The sequence below is a fragment of the Vicugna pacos genome, chromosome 6 (genome assembly GCF_048564905.1).
Source record: "Vicugna pacos chromosome 6, VicPac4, whole genome shotgun sequence".
In the NCBI taxonomy this organism is placed as follows: domain Eukaryota; kingdom Metazoa; phylum Chordata; class Mammalia; order Artiodactyla; family Camelidae; genus Vicugna; species Vicugna pacos.
Window position 1 is genome coordinate 31,268,860 of NC_132992.1, and position 6,000 is coordinate 31,274,859.

The following is a 6,000-nucleotide window of genomic DNA, read 5'->3' on the forward strand; positions in this document are numbered from 1 at the left end:
ATCTAACACATTTTGGTAAAGTATAACATTCCACTGGGATGGGGACAGCCTCTTTAGAATCATCACCTCTATCAGTGACTGTCTTCACAATTCTTCAGTATCAGTAGGTGACTAAAATTAACAAAATATGCACCTGTATTCCCTCAATGGTCTCCAAAAAAAAAAGGTCCATATTCAAACATTCATCTTGATAATCAGCAGTTTGGGCAAAGAAAATATAGGAAAAACCAGGCCAACAGAGATGAAGTGAGCAAATGTCAAACATCAAGATTATGAAGGTAAGCAGATTTCGTGGGTTTTAAAATTTTAAGTCCATGTAGTTTTTTTTCCTATGACACAAACTGAAGGTGAACAGTCTACCACGAAGCTACATACTAGAGATGACATCTACTCTCGAAACTAATGTGCAATCAAGCCACAAGACCTGAGCGGTTCTATCAGGGAGAAAAAAGCTTTAAATAAGGAGCACATTAATCCACTCGGCAACAGAATGAAAAACCACAGATGAAGGAAAAAAGATTACTATAGCTACTGAATAATGTCAAAACAGGTGAAAAGTAAATTATGGCCCTTAAGAAATTTGTTCCTGTGGTCCCACTGTTTATAAACTAGTATATACAGCTAATTTCAAGATAGGAATTCTAAGAGTCTGACACACAACACCACACTAAATCATCAGCTAAAACAAGATCTGCAGTTAGACTGCAGGTCTTTGAATAAATAAATAAGAATGACTATACTTGCATTATACTTGGCCATAAGATTTTATTCTTTTCAAATGTTAGTAAATTAAAAAATTTTAAGCTGAGATTTAAAAAAGTGTTCCTTGACTCAATCATGTATGAGTGACTATAGGTCCTATAACTAAAATTTTAAGTGTAAATTTTTTAGTAGCAGAGGAGTTTAGGCATGACATATAAGTTACTTTTACACTTATACTGATATATTAAGCTGGACAAATGTACAAACTATAGAAAAAATTGTAGAAAACGTACATTATTTGAATGTTATCGCCTCTGCGTCAGTGTTACGGGTATCAGTAAGGGTGAAACATTCAATTTTCTTCTTTGGAGTCATAGCCTGAAACTGGTACTCAAAAATTTCAAGATATGTTAAGTAACTGTGGCTATCTACAAACAAATCCTTTGTACATGTGTTACAAGACATAAGTTTAAAAATAAGTAATTAATATCAGAAGAAAACATTTCCATCTCTCAACCTCAAGAAGTTGTCTCCCAAGATGTCCATGTTAAATTGATAAGCTACCACTCATAAAAAAGGCCAACAAACTTTAGCACTTAAACGTAATCTTTGCAATTAATAGTATATCTAGTTTACACTTTGTCAAATTTCTGGGAGATTGGGATTCCTTCTAAAGGGGGCATTCTCAAAGTGAGGACTGCCAACCAGCATCACATGGCACTTGTATTAGAAATGCAAATTAATAGGACCCACCCCAGACTTAATTAGAAAGTGATGGCAGAGACGCCAGCAATCTGTTTTAACCAGTCCTCTGGCAGACCCTAATGTCAGCTCATGTTTAAGAACCACTCTGTAGAGCTTAATAGGGAACACCTCTATCCCTTAATAAAGATCAATATAAAACAAATTCAAGAACAGTAACTTACCACAGTAAATGCTATACCATACTATGAAACTCTATACTAATCCTTTTCCCCTTTATAAACCCCCAATTTCCAGTATCTAAGAGAACACATGCAGTTATGCTACATCAGATAGTTCTGGTTCTCACCACAGTCAGTTCTATAGTAAATCTAGTATGTACAGAACCATAAGCTTCCCTGATCCTAATGAGAATGAATGAGTACATGTAAGTATGAGCAGATATTGCTCCTCCAAAACACCTAATAAAATTGCTTGAAAACTGAAAAATACTGCTATTAAGGCAGTTAACAGTAATTACTAATACACAAAAACTGCTTTCAACAATAAAACTATTTCTGTACACTTTTTAGCCTTCTGGCAACAAATGACCTCAGTTACAGAAATCAGAAATTAAAACAGGTAAGAAGTCTAAGCTCCCTTATAAGTATAAAACTGAACCCCAGAGAGTTTAACTGATTTGCCTGACATAATCAGAAGAGGAAGAGGACAAAACCCAGTTCTCTTAACTACTAGGCCAAGGTTCTTTTAACTGTCACACTCCCAGTTAACATCTCACACATCCACCAGTTAATATAATTAATCTTTGAGATTAGAGTAAGTAGCTATGATTCTAACAGCAATTCCATACAAAACAAGGCCGCACACCATGTGAAACCCTTTGGAGACCTAATCACAAATAATAAGGCATATTTAAATTCTCTACGAAGGAAAACAGCAAATACCACCAGGCATGAGTATGGGAAACACAAAAAGGTCAGATCTACAACTTAGCCCAGCCAACGTGAAAATGTTACTAATGCCTACCTACTTGAAGACACATCTAGAATTGTTTCATACATTCATTCTGTGGCCAAATCATTGCAGATGGATATTAACTCAAAGGTCATGCTGATTCTAAGGAATCCATATTCCTAACACCTCAAGGCAAGAAGAGCGTCCTTCAATTAATTTCAACTCCCATCAATAACTGTTCTTAAATACTAAATACTAATTTCTTACAATTCTCTTTATTTGCCAATATTTCTGTTAGATATGGTTTCCTAAATTAACTAATCAGTGCTTTTACCTCATTTCTGACACTTCTGCGCTTCATTTGTTTTAAGTCCACACAGTATAAATGCCTAGGCATTTTTTTAAAGGTAATGTTTTTGATCCCTATTACAATTATCTACACAGTGAAAGATCAATAAATGCATAGCTATATAAAATAGGAGTATTTTTACTTTATAACAGGTTTCCTAAGGGATGAATTTATTTTGCAGTTTTGGTTTAAACCGTGCTTAATAATCCTAGTTTTTGTGAGAGTAACACATTATGAACAATAAAATCAACTAAATCTTACACAAGGATTTAGAAAAACCTATTTCTTAGGTAAGTGAATGTGATACTACTTAGAAACCTATGTAATTTTTACAAACTTAGCCAAAAATTTTATTAAATTTCAGGATCTAGCAAATAGTAAACACTACAATACTTGCTTAATGAAAACTCCGTAGAGCGGTTTCGTCTAAGTTTCGATGGTCTGGAAAATTAATGCCAGAATATCCTAAAAGTCAAACTTTATTGTCTTAGGACGTTACTTTAAAAATAAATGCAATTCTCGTAATTTAATATTTCTCCCAAGGGCAGTGTGGGAATTTCCAGTTATCGCCAGTGATTGCTGTAATTGGCTCCTCGCAAAGATTCAAATACAGTACTTCTAGTACCCACTATTTCAGTAACTAGGTAAAGCCACTTGACTAATTCCTTACTAGTTCCGCTACTGATTCAATATGACCCTGGCAATTAACACTCTTTATGTTTCGGTTTCTGTCTGAGAAGATAGTAATACCTACCTCAAGCAAGTTCCACTAACTTATATATTTCAAGTGATTTGTAACCTGCAGATAAAAAGCCAGCTTTAATTATTACTGTTAATATGTAAATGAGATTTCAATTTTCTTAAAAAGAATTGAAAACAGCTACTCTGAGGTCCGCCATTTGCTCAGAGAGCAGTAAGATTAAAAGTATTCAGTAAAATATTTAACCTATTGTTATAATATTATTATGACCTGCGGTGCGCTCGGGAATCCAGACGCTTGCGGTACAATATCTGCTGGATAACCCTTCCCTACCCCCTCCCCGCCCAATTTTTAAATTTAACGGGAGGCATCGGCACTACCTTAACTTAAACTGTATTAATGAGCATCTTTCCTTTCATGATCTCAAAGTCCTCATGGTCGTAGAAAATGAAAGGACATCAACCGTTAGTACAGGAGAGCGAAATAGAAAAAGGACATTTACCCCGCCGATCGTGGCCTAGAGGACACTAGGTTAAATCTATGCAAAGGCTGAGGCCTATAAAACTCACCGCATTTAGGACCTAATCCCCCAATGCAAACAGAATTAATGGGGGCCTGCTTACTCTACCGAGGGGAGGGTTCCCTCGTCTTCTCTCCCACACCCCCTCGCGCTCCCCGAAGAACCCAGCGCCTCCCCCGCTTCCGCCCCCTCCACTTACCAGGAGGGGGTAGGGAGAAGAGATTCGATTCTGAATCTCCTACTCCCGGGTTCTACGTGGAAAAGCCGACCACTCCTCGAGGCCAGCAATGCGGCCACAACCGCTCAGTCTTCGCCTCTTCACAAAATGGCCCCCGAGCCTCCTCTGCCGCCTAGGCGAAGGCCTAGCCCCCGCCCCACTGCTGGGAACCTTCCTATTGGCTGCGACTTTTCTCGCTCCCGCTTCTAATTAGGCAGTTCGACCGCTCTTCACAACTCTGTCCAACCACAACCAGTGGTGGGTTAGACTAAGTAAGAGAATTTCCACATGCGTGAGAGAAACTAGTTTATAATTGGCTATCTTTCCTGTCATTTATCCCCTGAGAAATGCTTATTGGCCACTGTAACTGACGACGCGCTGGGAGGAAACTTGCCTTTGTACCGCGCTCCGCTTCACATCCGGGTATCCCGGAGGTCTGATTGGCGGCCGCGGTATCCTATGTCTGTGCCCCAGAGAGACTGGTGGAAGGCCCGCCCGGATCTCGGAATTCCCGCGGCGCGGGGGCGGGGAAGGATTGCGGGATTTTGTTTGGTAGCCGGCTCGGAGGATCTGCCCTAGCCCCGGGCCTAGATAAAAAGAAAAGCGACCAGTAAGTGCTTTGTCGTGCGGCGTGGATAAAGAAGAGGCTTTTAATTAAGTGGGGAAGGAGCACTAAAGACTAGAAAACAAGTCAGCCCTGCAGTTTTTCCTACCCTAGGGCTCCCTCTTGTACAACTCCACTTCTCAGCCTGTCAAGCCCTTCTTCAGACAGCCCGTATCTCACCCAAACCAACTGACTTCCTTATTCCTCTCCACTACAAAAAGGTAAAGAAAGACTGCAGCACCCATCCTCTGGCCCCAGATCATCTCACTAATACCCTACATGCCAACCAAAGTGGCTTACCGCTCTAGTCTTCCCCCGCCCGCCCCCCAAATCTGGCCCCTTAATTCCTCTCGTCCTGAAATGGCCTGTCTCCTGTCTGCTGGCTCGGGTCATCGCCTGCCAGCCCCTCTGGTTGTGTTATAGCAGCCATGCACGCAGTGAAATAGAACCAGCTGTACTAGGAATGAAGGCTGTTTGTGTGATTAGGGAAGGCACAATGCAGAGCGCTGTCTAGAGACTGTGATTCCGTCTGTATACATTTAAAGGGATGTATGTATATGTGAATACAGTTTTATGCATTAGTTTTGAACTAGCTCAGAATTCCAGGGAGACTCACAAGGAAGCTGGTTGTTACCTGTCAAAGGACAGAACCAAAACAATTTAGTAAGGAGTTCCATAAAGGAAAACAACACATCGGTTGGAAGAGTTAAGTGTCTCATAAGCAGAGGAGCACTCTTCCCCAGGGAGTTTGGGCACGAGTGAGTTTTATAAAGCATTGCAAGCAGCAAGGCAATCAGGATTGGCAGGCATTGCATATCTGGCCTTACTTAGAAAGACTAAGGGACAAAGAAACAAGTACAGAGCCTAACAATATGGCGTTTGGGGATTGGCTGACTGGATCTACTGCGTTTCTGGTCAAACTGAGCTTTTCAGGAACATAAAGGTTGGGTTTGCTGACCTGACTCCCCCAGCAGGAGCAACTCCACTGTGGGCCTAGAAATTTAGTTTGACTTACATTTGGGGAGCAAACCTTTTACCTTTTTCAATGATATGCCTTTCTATACTATTTGAATTTTTTTGCCTTATGTATGTATTGCATTTAGCAAAAGTTAAAAGCAGAAACAAAACATGTAAGAAAAAATATACTACAATGTTAATAGTGGTTCTCTTCTGGTGGAGGAATTATATGTGCCTTTTTGTTTCACTTCCTTGTGCTTTTCTGTTTTCCAAACTGTCAACTTTGGTGTTTTGT

General features: G+C 39.9%; 1 protein-coding gene across 12 annotated transcripts in view; it reads right to left on the reverse strand.

Moving 5' to 3' along the window:
* HNRNPC (heterogeneous nuclear ribonucleoprotein C) overlaps positions 1-4,282 on the reverse strand; it is a 45,884-nt gene extending 41,602 nt beyond the window's left edge. For 6 of the 12 annotated variants that reach the window (XM_015251585.3, XM_006218710.3, XM_015251588.3 and 3 more), the window contains exon 1: positions 4,127-4,280. The gene's annotated coding sequence lies outside the window, so the exon portion shown is untranslated. Of the gene's footprint in view, positions 1-3,461; positions 3,507-4,126 lie in introns of all 12 variants that reach the window. The other 6 variants (XM_072962785.1, XM_015251581.3, XM_031672989.2 and 3 more) reach the window with 3 other exon arrangements.
* Positions 4,283-6,000: the final 1,718 nt, after the last annotated feature.